This window comes from Bombyx mandarina, chromosome 20, assembly GCF_030267445.1.
Source record: "Bombyx mandarina strain Sakado chromosome 20, ASM3026744v2".
NCBI classification, from domain to species: Eukaryota; Metazoa; Arthropoda; class Insecta; order Lepidoptera; family Bombycidae; genus Bombyx; species Bombyx mandarina.
Window position 1 is genome coordinate 4333452 of NC_143226.1, and position 23370 is coordinate 4356821.

General features: G+C 35.4%; 1 long non-coding RNA gene and 2 pseudogenes across 1 annotated transcript; 2 read left to right on the plus strand and 1 right to left on the minus strand.

The window, feature by feature from the left end:
* The first annotated feature begins 1653 nt into the window (after positions 1-1653).
* On the plus strand, positions 1654-6707 carry LOC149500679 (uncharacterized). The gene is made up of 2 exons (XR_016324820.1): positions 1654-1780; positions 2399-6707. It is a non-coding gene; the product is annotated as an uncharacterized LOC149500679 (long non-coding RNA).
* A 3447-nt stretch (positions 6708-10154) lies between these two features.
* On the plus strand, positions 10155-11241 carry LOC149500680 (uncharacterized; annotated as a pseudogene).
* A 5356-nt stretch (positions 11242-16597) lies between these two features.
* LOC149500681 (uncharacterized) lies at positions 16598-17989 on the minus strand (annotated as a pseudogene).
* Positions 17990-23370: the final 5381 nt, after the last annotated feature.

The window sequence follows — 23370 nt, forward strand, 5'->3', positions numbered from 1 at the left end:
ATCGTTGTATACCTGCCAATTACCTCCTAATCGTCTGCAATAAGCCAAGTAATGACCCGTGATAAACGCCACAACGCCTGATATTCTGAAAATGTATAAATTTTTGATGTTATTTACAACAATATGCATAAAATACGAATATTAACAAGTGTAATAAATATACCTATAACGTAAATTAGTTTTAGATTCCTCACTACTTTCCAGTTGCAAATTTAAATAAATTGGAAGCTCACTTAGTTTACACTTTCTTTTATAGTCGGATTTTTTATTAGACGAAGTAAACTGACGTTTACTGTGTTGTCAGTTTTTGATGAAATAAAAATAGTGTTGTGACAAAGTGAACGATTGAAAAAACTCCTGAATTAATGAAATTGCCTCGATTGTCTAGTGAATAGTTAGTGTGCCGAACTGCCGATATCGGGCACGGGGTTCGAATTTTAGCCGTGCTTTGTACATACCAACGAGTTTTCGACGAAACATTATGTTCCTATGGTATCTACCTGTACTGAATACCGAGTGTTTTAAACATTAAGAAAAACATTGCGAGGAAGCTTGTAAGACTGTCCTATTTCCAATGCATCATATAGTTGAAACTATAGATGTATAAAATATAACAATTATAGGTACATAGGTAATGAAAATAAAAAAAACTGATTGTAGTTACATACTACTAGTAACATATTATTATATTGGATCACTTTAATACAATTTTATTGTAAAATATAAATAATATTCTTTTATAGTTTGAAATTAATGAGTAACTCTTCACACTCATTGTTCATTTATGTGATTGAACGAGAACTGAACGCATCACTATTACTTTAAATATAGCAACATTATTTCACAAAGTGACATTAGCTACTGTCAGCTGGCTTCGTCTAATTAAAAATCCGACTATAGGTCGACACTTTTCGTCCCGTATATCTAATTCTATAAAAAGATATTTTTGAGGAACAGTGACACGAGTTGCAATTGCTTTAAAGCAAAATGGACAACGAACTTTGAAAATTTTATGATAAAATTGTAAAGCTTTTTCAAGAGCTCTGAATCCATGTCTTGTTATGATTCTGTGGTTAGCACTTAAAGTTGGAATATTTTGTGTGTAAATTTGACACAAACTATTTGAGCATGAAGTTGTTTCGATAACACTTGGTGCAGATTCATGCAATTTGTTCCAAAGCTGGATGACGTTATCATGGCAATTTATGTAGGGAGCAACCTTAAATTTGAAACTATCTTCTTCCAATTTTTTTGTGTCATAAATATTATGTAAAATAGCCATTCGTTGTTCGTATATTTTCCGTGTTGCTCCGGTCTCTATAAAACTTTTTATGAATTTAAATATTGAAAGGTCAGAGTTATTGATGAAGTGCCGATAATGAGTATTGTCGATTGCTGCTGTGAAGATGATTTGAACTATTGAGTCAAAGGGGCAAGTATTTAATGCTGTCTGTTTAATTCCTTTAAATTGAACTGGACCGGTTTTATTACCATTGCGAAGTAAAAAATCTTTTCTTTTTTTGATAACTTTAGATTTTTCATCATCTACTAAATTATTTAATAGAGCAAATTCTGGACATTGTTGGAAGTAATGACCGTTTTTTTTCTTCACCATTTTTTGTTTCATCATGTTTTCTAATGCCAAAGATAAAGGTTCACTATCTTGTTTTACTGTCAAAAGTTCATGAATATTTTTTTTCTCCTTATCGAGATATATTGTTGATGAGGATAAATTTGAAATACTATCATCTAGAGAATCAGTAGAAGTAACAATTTGAAGGTCAGTATTTAATAATCCAACATCAATAGTTTCGTGATTTTCTACACTAGTGATACTAATATCGAGGCAATAATTTTCGTCTTCATCAAAATTTTGGTTGTAACTAGAATCATTTTGATTATTTTTATGTATAGATGATAGTTCTTCATCAGAACTGTTGATTTCTTTATTAATAACGCTAGTGTTTATATTTGAATCCTCATGTTTTACTTCAATACTTATAGAGCTATAATTATGATCATCACCAATGTTGAATGTAGTTACAGAGTAATTTTGATCAATATTCTTCTCTGCTAGATTTGTTTCTTTCACCAAGTCAATAGGATTCTCCGACACGGTAGCTGAATCATTATGTTCAAGCTGATCCGACACATTTCCATAATCCGTTGCCCAATCATAATCTGTCGCAGTTTCATTTTTACCTAATCCTTTCCAGTTTTCATACTCATTCTCTTCTTTTGGTTTCTTTTGATACTCGTTGGAAGAATTATCGACTATAAATTTGGTTAGTTTCGATCGGAATATATTAACTCCACCTAAAATGTCATTAATATGTAATTTTAAAAACTTGTTTACCGTCGTAGGTAATTTTACTTTTTTCCTCAAATTCATTTTCAGGTCTTTGAAGTCTGTTTCAATGTAACAAGAAGTCGGCCGTGACATAGTCTTAGGTGTGCATACATTTGTCCAAAGTGGAAAATCTTTCATCTTATCGACGAGATCGGCATACAGGCCTGGGACATAATGAGTGTTAAGCTTTTTACCAGTAAAAATTGTAGTATTAACTTTTTTACAAAGATTTTCAATCCACGTTACAAGAGCTACTGACCACCCTTTTTCATCAAATTCTTCAAAAATTACAGTTTTATCAGGATCAACTTCAACAGAATCGATAACAGCAAGATCAAGATTCCGTCTTGCCACTAATTCTTCTAAATATTTTCTAGCTTCACCTGGAGTTATCATCCGGTCACCCATAGCAATGATTGTATCTTCAAACTCTGAGCTACACACTATTAATATCATCATAAAAATTTCCTCCAATTTAGATAGTTCTTCACAATCAATCATCAATGCCACACAGTATAGAAAAAAAGATTTCACGATTTTATGCAGGGCAGTTTGAAAACATTTCCAACTGCTGACTGCATGAAGAAAGTGTGCTGTATCCAATCTAATGAAAGTACGTGGTTGTAAATTAGCACGGGTAGTTACACTTTCAAACATAAAATTAATATAATCTTTTAAAGATTTACCATTAAATGCAATAGACATTGCATTTAAAAGAGCTCGAGATCCATCAGAGACTGCTTGCTGTGGTAAATTAACTTTTTCTGTCCATTCAGAAAGCCAAAAGGCAATAAACCTTGCACTATGCTTTTCTGATAGCATTTGATATACCGGAATCGTAGTATGGTCAAAATTAATAACAATTTGATACAGGAATATATGACCAGTTTTTTTATCTCGAGAATCTGACAGTTTTTTAACTAATCCACCTGTTGCATCAATAACTATTGATGAGTGTTGTTTGTGAATTCGCAAATATTCTGCGTAAGTGTGAAATTGTGTTGGAGTTGCGTAGAAGACAAAAAATGGTGTATCACTAATCCATGAAATAGAATTAACATACGATGGATCCTGATTCATCTTGCGTATAGCTAATATTACATCTCTTCGATCATCAGAATGAATTCCAAGTTCTTCATCTTTCGCTTCTTTTTTAGCTTGGTGAAGTGTGCTTAAGTTGTATAAAAAAGGTGATCCAGTATCTCCAGGTTTTAAAATTGTTTTAGCTTCTTCCTTCCTCCAACCTAGAATACCAGAATGTAGTAATTTTTGCTGAACTTCTTTACGTTTTTTACCATTAAGAGGACGTTTCACATCAGCATGCTTAGAATAACGTGTGTCCCTACACCTCATGGTAATAACAACAGGCCCGTCATCTAAAGGACGATCTTTAATAATTCCACAAACAGAATTAAGACAAGAGCGATCTATACATCGTCCATTCATGACTGCATAATTATTACTTCCATTAATTTTACCACGTTTAAATACAAAAGCACATTTGAGACGGTATTGTTCCCAAAAAGCGAATGAAACAATATTTGTCCACACACCAGGTTCAAAACCGTAGTACTTGCGACCTTTATAAATAAATGGTTTGTCATGTTTCATTAGATTCCATTGCTCTCGTGTAATTGTAACGTGGAAATCTTCACACTCATCATCGTTGTCACTCACAGTAGATTCAATTTTTTTTTCATTATTATTATTACTGTCATTGTCATTTAAATCATTTGTAGTATGATGATCAGAACTGGCAGATGAAACATTAAAATTACAGGAAATATTTTCATTATTCTGAATAAAAATTCCACATTTTTCTCGAGCAAGTGTTAAAATTTTTCTTCTATTTTGTCGTACATTAATCCTTACAGTTGGGACTTTCCACAATCCTTTTAATTCATCAGATATATCTTGCCATACTCTCGAGCTATGTTCTGGCAATTTGTCAGTATTAAAGTATGTTATATACTTTATTAACGCATTAACTGCCAAATCAACAGGTACCACTGATTTTGCTGGCATTATATTAATATATATCACACAATATTCTGAAAACTAAAAAAATATATTAGCATCTAAACAATACATATTGTTAAGTGTAAAGTAATTGTAATTGAAAAGTGGTTACAATTACTAACATAACAAACTACATGCATTAAATTTAGTTTTTTTTTTTTTTTAGTTAAGTATTGACAATAAAGTAATTATTTTTAATTTTATCTAATATAACTTTATCGATAAAGGCAATGAAATTATTTCTTTGTTGTCAGGTATTATAGACTGAACGACGAAAACTTCTAATCGTTTGTCATTTGTTTATTAATATATGCAACGACATAAAGCAAAAAAAAATTATGTACGAACACAGCCATGTATATATTTTTTAAATATAGCCTTTTATTTATTTATTTATATAGGTAGATATATGAGTAGAATTGAAAAAAGTGCAATATCTAAGTTTCTGATTTATAAATTTATCTCCAAATAAAAACTTATATTGAATACTTATCAAAAAAAAATTATATTCATGTAGGTATTAAAAGTTAACTTCAAAATTAACGTTGCAATTCGATTGCGACTCATGATAAATTAACATCATTTTACTTTAAAATGATACTAGATGGTTAGTTAATGTCATTTGGACATAAAAATATTTAGAATATATTCATTGTTCGAAATAATGTTGCTTTAGTCGAAATTAAGAACTAAAGCAATGAAAATCTTACCATTCAAATCAATATGTACATACGGGCGCAAACTCCACTATTGGCAATAATTAACATAATAATAAGTTTATAGTTTAGTTTATTCTGTGTTATTAATTATTTATTATTAGCAAGATGAAACTGTTACTTATTCTACCATATTTAATATACCTTTAACGGACACTGTTTTGATGTGAAAATGTTCAAAATATGTTTATTGTTTATTTTATTGTTTAAAAACACAAATGTCTGTATAAATAATTAAATATGAATAAAGCATAAATATTAATAATAATTTATATTATAATTAACAGTAATAATTTAATTAAATATGTATTGTAATTGATAAGCAAATGATGTTGGCGTTGGCGCCATCTATTATTAGGCTGGATAATAACAATGTTAGTTAATTAAGTTAAAAGTAAAATATATTAATATCTGTCATGTAAAAGTCACTAAAATATGTATTGTGAATATTATGCTATATTTTGTGAATTGTTTCGCAGTAATTACATTATTTACTTAAAAAAGTACGTCTTAGTTTTTACACAATTAGCCATTTTTGATGATTATAGCAATTACAACTTCTTTTATACAAACAAATGTAATTGTGCCTGAACGTGCCGCAGTTGAAGTACACGCAGTGTTCTATACATTAGAATAATAAATTTTTAGAAGAAGATTAATTAATATTTATTGCAATTAATATTAATTAATAATAATAAATTGATTGAAAAATTTGTTTCTTAATAAATTTAGTTGGAGCTGAATGTTGCTTGGAGCTTAATATTTTCGAATAACATAAACGCGTGACTTTAAGCATAAACATATTTTTTAGGTAAATACTTTATTTAGCTTTGCTGGATTTATCCAAGATTACGACATATCAAAATTTCATACAGGAAAGACAGAGATAGATAGATAGCTGATTAGAAACCCCCTGGAGAATTGAGCTTCGAAGAAAAGTTTATTCTTATTCTTTATTAAACTATTCTAGTTTGCACAGCTTCTCTAACCGACACTGCATGGAATAAATAATCATTATAAATATATTACTGTTTACATACCATACAATTTTCATAGTTCAAATATGAATTTGGATTGATATGAATTTATTTCGATTATCAAAATAATTTGTATTAAACATTTGTATTTCCTCAAAATTTCTAATTTTATAATAATGACTGTAACCACCCCATAAATCACAAAATAAAAAATATTAAAGATAACTTATTTTTAAATCATAGATTAAAAATTATAAACAAAGTTAGCTTAAAATATTATATGCCTATCATTCTTAAATAATTCAGTAAATAAATAATGATGTGAAAGATATTATGCACAAGTTCAAATGCATATTATTATGTATTGTGCTAAAAGTAAAACTTGCTACCTTTGCGTAGCAAGCAGCAAATTTGAAAAAAATAATCAGGTCACTATAATTAGTATTGATTTTGATCCCGAGTATGTTGCACAGTTGTAAGATAATGTAGTTTCTTTTTGGAAGAATAACATTTTTCTAATCTAACACAAAAATGTAATGTTAAATTCTTAAAAAAATCTATATACCTATTTTCCTTTTAGGGAGTACAAAATATTAATGTGCACAAAGTGAATGTGATTTAATAAAAATAATATTTCAATTTAAATATGTTTTATTTAAAAAATATTCTTAACTTACAGGTACAAAGGTTACATAACATTAATCTTATTCCTTTTCATATAATATATAAGCCCATAGTTGGCACATTTGTGATAAACAGAATCAAAATAATAATGAGTTGCTAGCATCGATGGTTGCTAGCCATAGAAGACCAGCATAGAAGTTTTATTAAAATCTGTTCAGTAGTTTTTGAATGAAAAGTGAAAATACTTACAAAAATTCCTACTAAGGATTACTTATTTAATTACAGCGTCTTGTAAGAGGTGGCAAACTGTCTAAAAACTTTCTATTTTCCACAAAGTTGACATCAATTATCCTTCCTGCATATATATTTATTGTATTGTTTTTTTTTAACAAGGGGTGATATTACATTTGCAATTTCTGGGAGTTTGTTGAAAAATATATTGCTTGCTTGACTTACAGATAAATCAAAATCATCAGCCAATTGAGAGAATGTTCTATTTAATATTATTCTCATCAAACATAATATAATATTTTGTTCAGAAACATTTGTATGTTTCTCAATCAAGCCTATTATGAAATATGAATTTAGAAGTCGTCGTGGCCTAAAGGATAAGACGTCCGGTGCATTCGTATCGAGCGATGCACTGGTGTTCGAATCTCGCTGGCGGGTACCAATTTTTCTAATGAAATACGTACTCAACAAATGTTCACGATTGACTTCCACGGTGAAGGAATAACATCGTGCAGTAAAAATCAAACCCGCAAAATTATAATTTGCGTAATTACTGGTGGTAGGACCTCTTGTGAGTCCGCACGGGTAGGTACCACCGCCCCGCCTATTTCTGCCGTGAAGCAGTAATGCGTTTCGGTTTGAAGGGTGGGGCAGCCGTTGTGACTATACTGAGACCTTAGAACTATATCTCAAGGTGTGTGGCGCATTTACGTTGTAGATGTATATGGGCTCCAGTAACCACTTAACACCAGGTGGGCTGTGAGCTCGTCCAAACATCTAAGCAATAAAAAAAAAAAAAAAAAAAAAAAAAAAAAAAATATAATTCTTGTGGAAGTCCAATAAATAAATGTGGTTTATTTTTCACTTTAGATGAAGTTGTTAACAGATTCATTTTTTCAACTTTTGTAGTCTTCTTGAGAGCTATACTCTGAAGTGCACAAGTCTTTGATGGAGTGGAGATATAGAGAGATAACTCATAGTCAACAGCTGATCCTTCTGTTGCTGGTGCATTTGACTCATCACTGTTCTGATTGTTTACTTGTACTTGCTTCAGATATATTAAGGGGTGATGGGGCAATACACACTTGCCTTGCCTTTGAGTTCCTGTGCTGGAGCTACTTGGATAGCTTTGTCATTACTACACCTATTTTCAAGTGACTGAACATCTGGAAATACAAAATAATGTTAGCAATTTCTAGGTACCCAACAAACTTATAGTTTGTAAATATATAGGATTATATGTGTACTGTGGTAGTAGTAGTAGTATGTAACTTCCTAGTCATCATCATCAGCCCATATAAATCTCCCCTTGCTGGACACTGGCCTCCACTACCATTGAGAGGGTTTTTAGGCCTTAGTCCACCACGCTGGCCTAGTGCTGGTTGGTGGATTACACACCTAAGAAAATCCTAATAACATTTACCTAAATGTTATTAGGACCTGTGCAGGTTTCATCACAATGTTTTCCTTTGCTGTTAAAGTAAGTAAGTTATATTACACTGTGATAAATTTTCATTATCACAAACTTCCTAGAACCTTATGTAATAGGAACTGAGGTCCACTTACCCATTCTGGCTACTTCCACTAACTAACAAACTATTCTCCTTTTTTCTGATATTGTTATTTGATTATGAGATCTGTGAGTGTAACTAATTATTGACAGTTACACCTACCTTGACTACAATATGGCAAAGGTATAATAATACGACACATCTCATTTTTAGTCGTCTCTTCAATTTCCTTGATAATAGTGAGTCTTTGCCGTTTCACAAATGCAGGCCGAGGTTCACTATGAGTGAATTTTCGTTTTCTATCTGCCCGATAATCGAATTTGGATGGTAAACAGTTTGGTTTCATTCGAATTCATTTGATGGAGCTCATTATCTTGTATTGCATATAATTCTCCATGTCGTTTTCCAGCTAAAACATGAAATAATTTTCCAACAATTTCAATACATAACCTATAAAAAAAATATTAAAATGTTATTTTACTAATGTTATGAATATAATTTCGACTGTGTAAAAAAGTTATTATAATGTATACCTACATTATCTCTTAAAAGAGAAATAATGAACATATTTACTTATTTGTTTATATTACCTATGTGAACTCTTAACCTATCTTTTTTTATACCTTTATAACGATAGGTATAATAGGAGTATGGAAAAAATGCATTTGGTCTAACTTTACGCGAATGCACATTATTTCATTTTTTATTTTTATTTATTTTTAATTAAACTGTATATGTACCAATTAATTGATCCTTCAGGATTTATAATTGTTTTTTTTTCACAATTAAAACCGCATAGAAGGTTTAGGCATTATAGTTGACACATGCGCAGTACACATATTTTGCATACTAATACAAATAGTTAATTAAACAAAAAATGAGTTATTTCGAAAGAGAACAAACGTATTTTATATAAGAACAATCGAAAATGAATATGTCCGAGTCATTAAGGACGAAAAAATATTAAAAATTGCAACTGAGGGGCTAACTTGTAGGTATATTTTTAATAATTATTTTAAATAAATAAATGAGGAACAAACAATTATTGATAGTGAACAATCATGAACAAATGATGAACAAACGAATTAATAGAAAATAAGTAGAAAATAGGAAAGAAAAATTTTTTTGAGGGGCTAACTTCATTCACCCCAGTTATCGAGTCCAAAAACAAAGATGCATTAGCGGGATTTTGAAAAAAACTCGAAGACGAAGAAATATGATTGAGTTTAGCGTGTTTAAATCTACGAATGTGATCCCAAATAATTTTACTCGAAGTCATTCGATTGAATGATGAGCAAAGATTCATCCAGCTTGAACGTTTTATTTCATATAAAGTTCTTTTCTTCAAAGCGTCCAGCTTTTGAAAATAATAAAGTTTTCCATATTTGGATAATGCTTGTACGATAATAAAGCAACTTTGGCTTGTAAAACTACGCGGTCACAATCAGCATTCCACCAAGGAACAGCTTTGGAACAATTCCGTTTTTTGTGCGAGTAACACTTTTTGTCAAAAGTCATTAATATGTCATGTAAAATACTCAAAAACATATTATAATTTTGATAGATGGTTGGATATTGGCTGCAATACGTGGTTGAGTGATCGAAGCAAGTGTTTTGGTTATTTATATAATTCTCGGGTGTTTTATTGGGTTCCATTCCTTGTTGATTAACTAATTATTAGCTTTGTGTTTATATAAGTGTGTTGTCTTATTTGTAAGTATTATAATATAGTAGTTTAGTGTAAATAGTGTAATTATGAACGGCGTCGACCCCCCGATCCCGGGGGAGGTTATATCCTTGACCCATCTAACTCTCCAATCCCAATGGACACGGAGTCACTACATCCTTCAAGAAAAAGACAAACTCCCCCAAATTCTGATTATTCTTTACCTCAAAAAAAAAATACAGTCGCGCAAGTTATCGGATCTGTTCAGTCTGTATACACTCTACCAGAGTTTGAGGGCAACAGAAAACGGTATTTGGATCAGGATGTTGCTCCTTTTTTAATCCACGTAAGTAAAGATTGTGAGATTTCGTCTAGTTCTTCGCTTCGCCCAATTAAGTTCGGTCACTTTTTACATCACAACAATATCAAGGACGTTGCTAAAGATGGTGTTAAACGTATCGGCCGAAACCGAGTCTCAGTCCAATTTAAAACTGCTGTTGCCGCAAATTCCTTCCTAGATCACCCAGGTCTTGCCGCAGCCAAATACAATGCCGTTATACCTTCTTATAATGTGACTCGCATGGGTATTGTAAGAGGCGTTCCCGTAGAGTGGACCTTAGAAGAATTAGTTTCTTCCATTGAAGTTCCTGATGGTTTTGGACGTGTCATCAGAGCCCGACGACTCAATAAAAAATCAATTGAAAACAACACTCCTATTTGGACTCCTACTCCGACAGTTGTCCTTACATTTATTGGCCAAAAGCTTCCTGATAGGGTTTACTGCTTTTTCAATTCCCTCCCAGTTCAGACATATATTTAACCAACTATTCAATGTAATAATTGCTGCAGATTTGGACATGTTGCTACGCAATGCCGGTCAAATGCGCGTTGTTTTATCTGTGCGAAATCTCACTCTGGCATTGAATGTAATAGTTTATCTCCGATACCTACCTGTTTGTTTTGCTCTGGTAACCATAAAGCCATAGATACATCTTGCCCTGAATATTCTAGACAGAAATCTATCAAACTGGTGATGTCACAAGAGAACATTTCATACAACGAAGCAGCAATCAGGTTCCCACAAGTTAGAAGATCTTTTGCAGACATTTCTCGTACGCCTCCCCCCCTTTTTCCCACTCAATCTTCCCAAACCCTTTTTTTTTTTTTTTTTTTTTTTTTTTTTTTTTTTTTTTTTTTTTTTTTTTTTCGGGCCGGGGGCCGAACCTCCTACGAGGTCCCCGCGCCTAGGGGCGCGCGGGGTATGTGAGACTCAACGATCTGCAACGATCTCGTACCGTCGCACTTACTGTACACAAAAATCCCCTCCAGCTCCGGCATCCAGTCCAGGTTATGATAGGCAAGCTCATCAAGCAATCGTTATTACTCCCCCTTCTAGTCTCCCTAATGGGAGTGCCTATCCTTCAGATGATGTATCTCCCAATGACAATCTCCTGGAACTCTTACTGTCTACAATTTTGAATATATTTTCCCGTTTTGGGGACTTTGAACTACCGAACAATGTCATGTCTAAACTTACTGAGCTTAATAAAATTATTAAAAATGCCCAAATTCCTACAATGGAATTGTCACAGCATTCGTCACAAGAAGAATGATATCATCACTCTTATTAACAAATACAAACCTTCTATCTTTGCTGTCCAGGAGACATGGCTTAAGCCTGGATCCAACTTTAGGATCCCGGGTTTCTCATGTCTCCGGGACGATAGATCAGATGGTTATGCTGGCTCTGCTATTTTAGTATCCAGAAATGTGATATTTAAACAACTCTCCCTTCCTTCCCACAGTAATAGCATTTTTGCTGTTGCTGTTAGAGCTAATAATATTTCTTTCCTCTCCATCTACATCCCTGAACCTAACTTAGCTATTCTCTTTGAATTAAAAACTATTATTACAAGTCTCCTCCACCTATCCTTATTCTTGGTGATTTTAATATTCACCATACATCTTGGGGTTGTTATTACTGTGATTCTATTTCTTTTCCTTTTCTTGATCTCTGTGATGAACTAGATTTGTGTTTACTGAATGACGGGTCCCCTACTCGCAGAGTTCCTCCATCTCAGAATCCAAAGACTGCTGTGGACCTTTCCTTAACTTCTCCTTCCTTGGCTTCTAGCCTCTCCTGGTCTGTCCTTTCTTCCACTCACGGTAGTGATCACTTTACTATCATTCTGTCAATTCCTGATTCCCTTCATTCTATTCCTACTGCTTCCCTTCCACCTCTCTTAAATTTAATATTCACAGAGCTGATTGGTCTCAATTCAGATCTCATTTAGATCAAGAGATAATGAATATTCCTTTGATTAACCCTGTCAATGTCCTTTCTTCTTACCTAATTTTCAGAACGCTCTTCTTTCTTCTGCTGCTAATTCTATACCTCTCAAAAACACTGTTAGATGTAAAATCCCTTCTCCTCCGTGGTGGGATTCGGAGTGCACTCAAGCTTGCCAGAGCAGATCAGAGGCAGAGAATGCTTATTCGGTTGCGATGAGCTCGGAAAATTTCATCTCTTACCAGAGAATTGCTGCCAAGACTATAAGGCTTTTATCAGAAAAGAAAAGATTTGGTTGGTTGCGTTTTTGCGAGGAGCTTTCTCCTATTACTCCCCCTTCTAAAGTCTGGAAGAATATGAGACGATATCGCTGCTCTGTTCCTGCTCTTGTCATCTCATCTAACGATCCTTCTGACTGGATTGAACATTTTTCTTGTAGGTTAGCTCCTCCCTCTGTACCTTGCTTGGAAGAAACCTTTCCCTCCGCTTTTTCCTCTAATTCTACTGATGATTTTGAGTCTCCTTTTTCTGGGAGGAACTTTCAGCTGCCTTGGAGGGTTTAAGTGATTCATCCCCAGGAATTGACGGGATTCCATACTCTTTTATTTCCAAAAGCAGTAACTCTGTAAAACGGGTATTCCTTTCCATTCTTAATAATATCTTTTTATCTGGAACTCCACCTGACGAATGGAGGACTCAGATTATCATCCCTATTTTAAAACCTGGAAAGCCCAGCTCTGACCCTTCTAGCTATCGGCCAATCGCTTTGTCCTGTACAATGGCTAAGATATTGGAACATTTAATCAAGAATCGTTTGGAATGGATTGTGGAAAATAGAAACATATTAGCTAAATCTCAGTTTGGATTCCGAAAAGGTTTTAGTACTATGGATAGTTTAAGCATATTTCTAACAGACGTTCGTATTTCCTTCTCTAAAAATGAGTCTTTAGTAGGTGTTTTTCTGGACATATCATCTGCGTATGACAATGTTCTTCTTCCAGTGCTCAGGCAGAAAATGCTCCAGCTGAGTATTCCTGTGAAGATTGTAAACATAATTTTTAATCTCCTGTCTCCTAGATTCGTATATATTCGTGCTCCAAATTATTCTTCCTCTCCCAGACAGCTGTGGAAGGGGCTCCCCCAAGGGTCAGTCCTCAGCCCGTTACTTTACAGTATTTATACGTACGATTTAGAGCTTTCGGTTAATTCCTTTTGTCAAGTTCTACAATATGCTGATGATCTCGCACTCTATGTTTCTTCTAAGAATATTGATGAGGCCTCTTCTCGCCTAAATTCAGGTATAGGCTATCTCCAAGACTGGCTCTCAGACCACGGTCTGTCCCTATCTATTCCTAAAGCAAAGTGTTGTTTTCTCTCGGTCCAGATCTTGTCCTAACGTTTCAATATCTTATGATCAACATAATTTTTCGGTTGTAGACAATGTGAAATTTCTTGGTGTTGTATTAGATTCTAGATTAACTGGTGTCCATCATATTAATCATATTGTTAAAAAATGTGAAAAAATATTAACATTTTGCGTTCCTTATCTGGTGTCTGGTGGGGCTGTCACCCCTATACTCAAAAACTTATGTATAACGCCTTAGTACGTAGTCACTTAGACTATGGCACTTTCCTTCTGGAACCTTGTAACAAATCTGCTATGATTCCCTTGACAAACTTCAATCTAAATGTCTGAGATTAATCTGTGGAGCTATGAAATCGTCACCTATTAATGCTCTTCAGGTAGAATGCGGCGATGCTCCCTTATTCCTTAGAAGACAATACTATCTGACCGGTTCCTTTCTAAAGTCATTCAATCCCCTTATCATCCTCTTATCTCTAAACTTCATATCCTTTCTGATTTATCTCTTCTAATAAATATTGGTACCACAAGGATTATCCCTGCCCTTTTCAATAGTTTTGTCAGCTATCTCCGCCTTCCTTGTCCTGTATTTCAGTATCAAAAATTTCCTCTTTTCGACATCTCTTTTAAGGCTCTTATCTTCCAGCCTCAAGTTCTTTTAGATCTCGGCATAGAAAAAAAATGTAATTCTGCAATTCCCAGTTAAATAGATACATTGCCAAGCATTGGCCCGATTGGCTCATCATTTACACTGATGCTTCTAAGTTGTCAGACCAGGGTTGTGTTGGCTCCGCTGTCTGGATTCCAATACAATATGATTCTCAATTTAAATGCCCCCCTCAGCTTCAGTCTTCTCTGGTGAGTCCATAGCTATTCTGGAAGCACTATCATTCATTGAGTCCCTAAACTAAATAAATCTGTTATTCTTACTGATTCTAAGAGTTGTTTACGGCTATCGTTGCTAACCAATTTAAATCTAAATCTAAATTTCCTTACATACTTAAAATTAAAAATTTACTTTTCAGCTGCCATTCTAAAAACATTGAAGTTGTCCTTGCTTGGTTGCCTGGCCACAGTGGCATTTTAGGTAATGAAACTGCAGATCTTGTGCCAAAGATGCCACAACAATGGCTGTATGGATCATTACAGAATTTATTCTAATGATTTAATCCCATAGCTAACAACGATTGCTTTCTTCTTGGAATCTGCTGGCAAAAGACTAGTTTTATAAGGTAAACACTACGCTGATATTCAAGGCTTTATTCCTCCCCGACCTTGGTTCTGCAACTTCAAAGATTTACATAAACGCGTTACAAGTACGATCTGTAGATTAAGGCTAGGCCATACGTGTACCCCCGTCCACCTGGCTAAACTTCATATCAGGGATAGTTCTATTTGCGAATGTGGTCTTGACGAAGGCTCTCCAAATCACATGTTTTCAGTTGTCCTCGTCTATCTTCCCCCTCTATGATCTCCTTCCTCCTGATATTCCTCGCCCCATTGATCTCAAATCTCTTCTTTCCCTTGTCAACTCTCCTTTCGTTTATATTCTTAGTTCATTCATTAACCAAAATAACATTAAGCTGTAGTTTGTCTGTCTTTATCGAACTAACCCCTGTATATATATTGTGTGCGTCTTATTGTTTTAGGTAAATCAACAGAGATCCTGTCATCAAACATTCTTAGCTACTCACTTAATTCTTAGTGAATATCTGTGACCTTGCTCGTTCACGAAGCCCGCTATAGAAAGCAGAGTATTATATACACTTGACATTGGCGAATCTAAAAGGAAACGCCATAAACCTAAGAGATAGATAGATATTATAATTTTCAAGAGGTTATCAGCGAGCTAAAACTTGAAAACTCACTTTCACATAACTTATTAAATTTTGACCAGTCAATTTATTAAAATTTATGTTAGCTAAAGAGATATTATCTAGTGTATCAACTTGATTTATGAAGAGGTGGTCGGGCCAAAGGAAGGATGGGAAGAAGAAAAGCATCGTTAAAGACTTCAATAAGTAGTGGGAAATGATTACTACTGAGCAAATCATCAAGGACAGAAACTGTGCAACTAGAGCTAAGAGCAGGGGAAGCGAATACTAGATCCAATACATTTCCTGTTTGACCAAATGGAGCAAAGGTTGTGATTGTGTCATCATTTAAACAAACTAACTCAGAACTTCCACATAATCATGAAGGGCTTACCTCTTCTATCATTGGACTCTTGAACTCCAGGAAGCATGATGTGCATTGAAGTCACCATTATTAAATAATTATTTTGAAACAATTTAGAACATGAATCTTTCAATAAATTAATAGTGAACTTACCATTTGGTAGTGGAGGAATGTAACACATAGAATGTCAAAGAAAAATTATTAATGTAAACTGTAATTAAAATATTTTGAAAATGATATTGAGAAATTGTCTATTATTTTAAATTTATACTTAGAGCGTAATGTAATAGCAACCCCACCATGTGGGTGGTTGGAATCTCTTCACATTAAAATCCAGGTAATTTGATGATTTTATGTGAAGTTAACCAGGTTTCATTGAATAAATCATATCAACACACTTGTCAAGTTACTGAGGAAATCTTTAAGTTGATCAAATTTAGGAAATAACTTCTAGAGTTCCAATGAATGATATTAAACTGACCAACAGAATTATGCATATAAGATTGAGTAGAAATAACCATAATTTATGATGTAAAATTTGTTACTAGCATTTCTTTAATTAATTGAGTAGATATAGGTCCAGAAGGGGATTTAGAATCCTTTTTTTTTAACAATTCTATTAAAGTTTTTGTAATGGTTCTGATGACAATTTCTGAATGATAATGTCTGAAATTAAAGCCCTACCTTGAGGGTCTTCGCAGATATAGGTATGTCAGAAGAGGTCACAGGGTTTCTAATAACAGGATTCTTTAGTATGGCTGCGTATGATGTTTGCTGCCGATAATCTTATTTTTACTTCAGCAACCTTGGCTGCCTTTACTGAGCAAGAGTAAGAACTGCAGAATGTGGCCCACTGCAGTTGGAGCACTTGAAGATGTTGGGAGTGCTGCACTCCCTATAAAAATGATTGCCTGAACAAATAGAGCAAACTTGAGTGGCTTTACAGGCACCACTTCCATGTCCGAATTTGTAGCATTTGAAGCACTGTAATACAGGTTTAATATAATCCGAAACAGGCATCCAAATATGCTCGTATGTGACATGATCAGGATGGCTAAACGCCAAAAAAGTAACCAGCACAGTTTGCAGCGGCTTGTCACTTCCATTTTCTTGTTTTTTGAAAAATCTTTTTACTCCGAGTATTGTGCATGAAGCTTTTAAATTTACTAAAAGAGATTCTCATCTAATTCCACAGGAGCTCGAATAATTCCTTGACTCTCAATTAGGTCTATGCTCTCAATGCTATCGTAAGGTATTTTTGCTGTCTAATCGTTTAACTCCATATAGCTTACATCTAATAAAAAAGCGTTGGCATCCCGAGCACAGCCAAAGTAAACTTTAGCAAAAAAGTTCCAGCAGCTTTGACATACTGTACCCCTTGAACATTTTTAAAGTTTTGTTTATTCTTAACAGGTCCATTGGGACTTTGTTATTTAGTTGCGAGAGGCTTGACTGGAAGAAGCACTGGGTATTCTTTTTTGTAAGGTTTTCATAAAGAGCATGGTGGTCTTTTAAAAAGACCGCGCTTATGAAAGTCATTTTTATTTTGCGGCTTTCGTCGTATTCAGATGAGGTCAATCTTCTTTTTCCCATTATTTGGGAGCGGACACAGGGGCGGAGCTGAAGCCCTCACCCCCGTCGTCATCGTCCATTATTACGGAACACACTTATGGAATATAATTTTAAACTCTAACACAGTGAAACATACCCATACCCGACCCAGTAGACCGAATGGTAAACCGTCGACGTCGCCCAAAGCACGTCATTACGGATCCTCCTGATCCATTAACGGTGCTCTTAGGCACCACAAGCACCGGTCACCGTCCTCGTCGAACCCGTCGCTTGCGACGAAGGGCTCGACGAGCGAACTAACCCATAGACACAGCCCACTGAGTTTCTCGCCGGATCTTCTCAGTGGGTCGCGTTTCCGATCCGGTGGTAGATTCTGCGAAGCACTGCTCTTGCTAGGGTCAGTGTTAGCAACTCTCCGGTTGAGCCCCGCGAGCTCACCTACAAACGTTAGGGTGAAGCTGAAATAGCCTCTCAAGGCTATCAGCATAGGTAGGAAAAAAAAAAAAAAAAAAAAAAAAAAAAACAGTGAAAAAATTAAGAAACAATGTCGTAAAAAAGGGCTAAAACCAAATAAATTAAAATTAACTTGAAAAAAGCGCCTATTTATTTTGACGTTCCCGCCCTTTTTTTTTTCACTTAAGCATTTATGTAGACCATAGATTAAACTCTTAGATGTTTACGAAGCGAGTTCGTTCGTTCTCTAACTGTATGTTAATAACTATAAACTGTTACCTACTGTAAATGTTTCTAAATATAGTATAAACTAGAATTTTATACATTTAAATAAAAGACAGCTAGGTTTTAAAATGTAGTATGTTAGCCGTACGACTTTCGTATTGCGATTGTACAAGGATTTTTTTTTGTAAAAGTCGTACAAATACTATTTAAATGGTACATCTAACAGCGCTTTTTTTTTTTTTTTTTATTTATAAAATTAGCCGGATACAAGTCCATTGGCCGTCTACATATTATAATACAATAATAAAGTTAATATTTACGAAATGTCATACAGTATACAAAATTATTAAATTCCCGGTTGAGGAATCTATGATTGTGTCAGCCTGTCAGCACTTATCAATAATTTTACAATTTATTCAAGAGTTCATAACTTCGTTCGAGTATAGTACCGTAGATTGGTTGAGGAGGGTGTTTGATGGTTAGCACATGCGAACGATTTTTCCTTTTAATTTTTAATTGTTTTATTTTTGGTTATATTTTTGCTGCCTATATCTATCTGTGTTTGTTCTTCTTGTTGTAATTGTCAAATTTTGTGTGAAGCCATAAGGTAAGTTTTTCATTTATTTAATCTCGCATAGTCAATGCGGGCCGATCATGGAGGTTGACGATCGACCCCCTGGCCGTCCCCCAGATCCTAGTTTAACCTGGAACGATGAGGGACAACATCCTCAGGTGATTTTACATACTCACCAGTCCTTACTGTACCATTAACTAGTTTCGAGTCGATTGAAGCACATCATCGTAAGCGAGCTCTCGAACCAACAATGATAATGATCTTGCTTTGTCTACTTCCAAACAACAACGACCGTTAGCACCTAATAAGTATAGCCGCGAACGCTATTCTGCGAGGGATGTGGCTCCATTTTTGGTCCATGTTACTCGTATAGAATCTGACCCGAAATCGGGAACTACCCTCCACCCCATTAAGTTTGGACAGATGATGATCAAACTTAATATTAAAAATGTTTTCCTGATGGAGTCAAAAAAAATAGGTCGGAATAGGATTGCTGTCCAGTTTAAATCTCCAGAGGATGCAAACTCATTTTTGGCCAACAAAGAATTGTTAGAAAATGGATACTCCTCATTAATCCCGACTTATAATATCACTAGGATGGGTATTATTAAGGGTGTGCCTAATGACTGGTCAGAAGAAGAGATAGCTTTAAATATTAAGACACCATCTGGTTGTGGCGGAATACTGAAGGTGAGACGCATTAATCACAAAGTTATTACTGATGGGGTACCAGAATGGAAACCTACTTCCTCTGTGGTTCTTACATTTGATGGTCAGACCCTCCCAAAACGTGTCTTTTGCTGCTTCAATTCCCTCCCTGTAGATATATATTATTTCCCTACTGTACAATGCTTTGGATGCTGTAAATTCGGTCATACAAAAACTCAATGTCGCTCAAAGCCCCGCTGTTTCCGCTGTGGTGATGAACACTTTGGTGAGAACTGCACTAAAGAGGACCCAACTTGCTTTTATTGCTCTGGACCTCACTGTGCTAATAGCAAGCAATGCCCTGAATACCAGAGACAAAAAAATATTAAAGTTGCTATGGCCCAGAACAACATCTCATATGCAGAAGCATCCAAAACATTCCCTACTGTGTCAAAGTCCTTTGCTGATGTTTCAGCATCAGTCCCTCCCACAACTCATATTATTCCTTCAGCCCCCTCGTCCTTACGTTTCCATCCTCAGACTTCCTCTTCCTCCTACAGAAAAACGATCCTCCAGAAGCCTAAAAGTCATGCCCCTCACGTCCCGGGCTATGATCAAAGAACCCATAGAGCTATTACTAATTCCTACTCTTTTTCTCCCTCTACTAATGGCTGCGCTCTCAGTAAAATTCTTCTCCTTCTGAAGATATTCCCTCTAGTGAAATCTTCTCTCTAATTAAACTACTAGCTTCTCTTTTAACTAAAATTAACCTACCTGACCACGTTGCCAATGACATAATTGACACTATTTTTTCCCACCATAATGGATCTAAATCTCTTGCAGTGGAATGCCAGGAGCGCCCTCCCAAAAAAACATGACTTTCTCCATTTAATCAATTTATATAATCCCGCAATCTTTGCAATTTCTGAGACGTGGCTCTTGCCACATCTCCCATTTCACATCCCAGGTTATAGCACCTACCGTGATGATCGTGATGACGGGTATGGTGGTGCTGCTATACTGGTCAACAATGTCTTCCCTTCTTCTTCTCTTTCTCTTCCTCCTCATGGAGCCGAGATTAATGCCATTGGTGTTAACATCATTGGTATTAATTTTATCTCCATTTATTTCCCTCCTTCTGTCCCTATATGTATTCCTTTCCTAAGAAATTTATGTATTTTATTGAACCCAATTATTCTTATGGGAGATTTTAATTGTCATCACTTCTTGTGGGGATCTGACCATTGTGACGCTTCAGGTACATATTTGGCAGAGCTAATAGATGAAATAGGGTTATACGTCCTTAACGATGGATCAGCCACTAGACTCCCTAGACCGGGTCAAAGCAGAAGTTGTGTGGACCTAACACTGTGTTCATCCACTCTAGTAAATTCCCTAGACTGGAAACGTCTTAATTTAACATACGGTAGTGATCATTACCCTATTTGTTCTACCTTTTCCAATAGGTCTCTCCCCAGCAAAAATAGAACTCCCTTATTGCAGTATCGCATTACTGACGCCAGGTGGGACATTTACCAACAGAATCTAGATAAAAGAATCCTTTCCTTTCCCCAAATCTCTTTTGACAATTTGGATGCTTGTTTGAGTTTGTATTCAGATTCCATTTCAGCTGCTGCAGATCTGAGTATTCCCTTGAAAAATTCATCTTTGGGAAAATTATCTTCTCCTCCCTGGTGGGACAGAGAATGCACAGACCTTATTAAATCCCGGAAGGAAGCTGAATTTAATTACATCAAGAATATGACCCTCTCCAACCTTCGGGAATTTAACAGAATAGTGGCTAAATCCAAGCGCACATTCAAGAAAAAAAAGTATGAGAGTTGGAAAAAATTTTGTTCCTCTCTTTCACCTTCATCCCCGTCTTCCCTAGTCTGGCAAAATTATAAAAAATTTAGACGCGGATGCTTCCCTCAAAATTCTCCCAATATCTCACGGAGCATCGCCCTACAATTCATTAACAGATTGGCTCCTGCCTATGCTCCTCTTGTTGATGAATGTCCCTCATTGGCAATTAATATGCTCGCTGTTGATCCTTTAGACGAACCTTTCTCCATAAATGAGCTAAATTCTGTACTTAAATATGTCCAGGACTCATCTCCTGGCTTAGATGGCTTTCCCTACTCGTTTTACAAAATGTCTGGTCAACATAGTCGTCAGTTCCTTCTAAATTTAATAAATACATGTTTTAATTTTGGTTATATCCCTGACGCTTGGAAATCTCAATTAATCATCCCTATTCTGAAGCCAGGCAAATCTCCTGATAATCCTGATCACTACCGTCCTATTGCACTCTCCCCTGTAATTGGTAAGATCCTTGAACATTTAATTAAAAATAGGTTGGAGTGGTATGTGGAAAGTAAGGGAATGATAGCAGACTCTCAGTTTGGATTCCGAAAGGGGTTCAGTACCTTAGATAGCATCGGCACCTTTATTTCTGATACGCGAATTGCCTTCAGTGAAAACCGGTCGGTTGTGGCCTGTTTCCTAGACATTTCATCTGCATACGACAATGTTCTTCTTTCCGTGCTCAGAAGTAAATTACGTGAGCTGAGTGTTCCGGTAAAGATACAACGTTGCATATGTAATTTTCTGGCAGGCCGTACTGTTAGCGTACACATCCCTGGTGATCTTGTCCACACATCCAGGCTGCTCTGGAGGGGTCTCCCCCAGGGTTCGGTGTTGAGTCCCTTGCTGTACAACATTTATACATCTGATTTGCATAGGTCACTCAACATCGGATGCCATATTTTACAATATGCAGATGACCTGTGCATATATACAGCTGTCCCATCCATAGTTGACGCTGGCATATCCATGCAAATATCCCTCAATTCTCTGAATCATTGGCTTTCTGCTCATGGACTCCAATTGTCAGCCTCTAAGAGCTCTGTTGTGGTTTTCTCTCGTAAACGAGTTATACCAGATGTACATCTAGAAATTGAAGGATCTCCCATCAAGGTCGAAGATAATGTGAAATTTCTCGGCGTCGTCTTGGACTCTAGACTATCCGGTATCGCACATTTTAATTACACAATTAGTAAATGTGAGAGAAATATTAATATGTTGCGGGCTCTTGCGGGTGTTTGGTGGGGTGCCCATCCTATCACATTAAAACTCATTTATAATGCTACAATAAGAAGTTTATTGGATTATGGCTCTTTCTTATTAGACCCTTGCAACAAAACAGCATTAGCAAAATTGGATGCCATTCAATCAAAGTCTCTCCGCATTATATTGGGTTGTATGAAGTCCAGCCCAAGCAATGCCCTGCAGGTGGAGAGTGCCGACCCACCTCTTATCCTTCGCAGGCAGTATCTTGCAGATAGGTTTATAATTAAAGCATACTTCCATAAAAACCATATGATACTGCCAAAACTCATTCACCTAGATAGATTATATGGGAACGTAGATTACTGGAAGTATAAGGATCCCCCACTTATTTTGAATTCTTTTAGGAAGATCCGTATGATTGAGGAAAGAACTCATGTCCAGCAGTGTAATAGATTCCCCATGTATGACTCTCCAATTGAAGTTTTAAGCTTCATACCAAATCATATTGCGTCCATTGACTTGGACAAGGAAACTGTTGAGGCCAATACACAATTCTTGTCCATAGTTGAGTCCAGGTGGCGAGATTATCACAGGTTTTTTACTGATGCTTCGAAACTTTCATCTCATAGTGGGACGGGTGTCTCAGTTTATTACCAAAATTCCAACATTTTCCTTCAATTCCGGTGCCCTCCGGAAACATCTGTGTTTTCTGGGGAATGCATTGGTATTTTAGAAGCCTGTCAGTTTGTTTTTTCCCATAGCACTATTACAAGGGCAGTTATTTTTTCAGACTCTAGAAGTGCCCTGGACGCTATCGTCAAAAACCCTTTCAGGGATAAACTCCACAGTTCAATAATCTCTGAAATTAAAAATTGTTTGTTTTCATGCTCGAAAAAGCAGA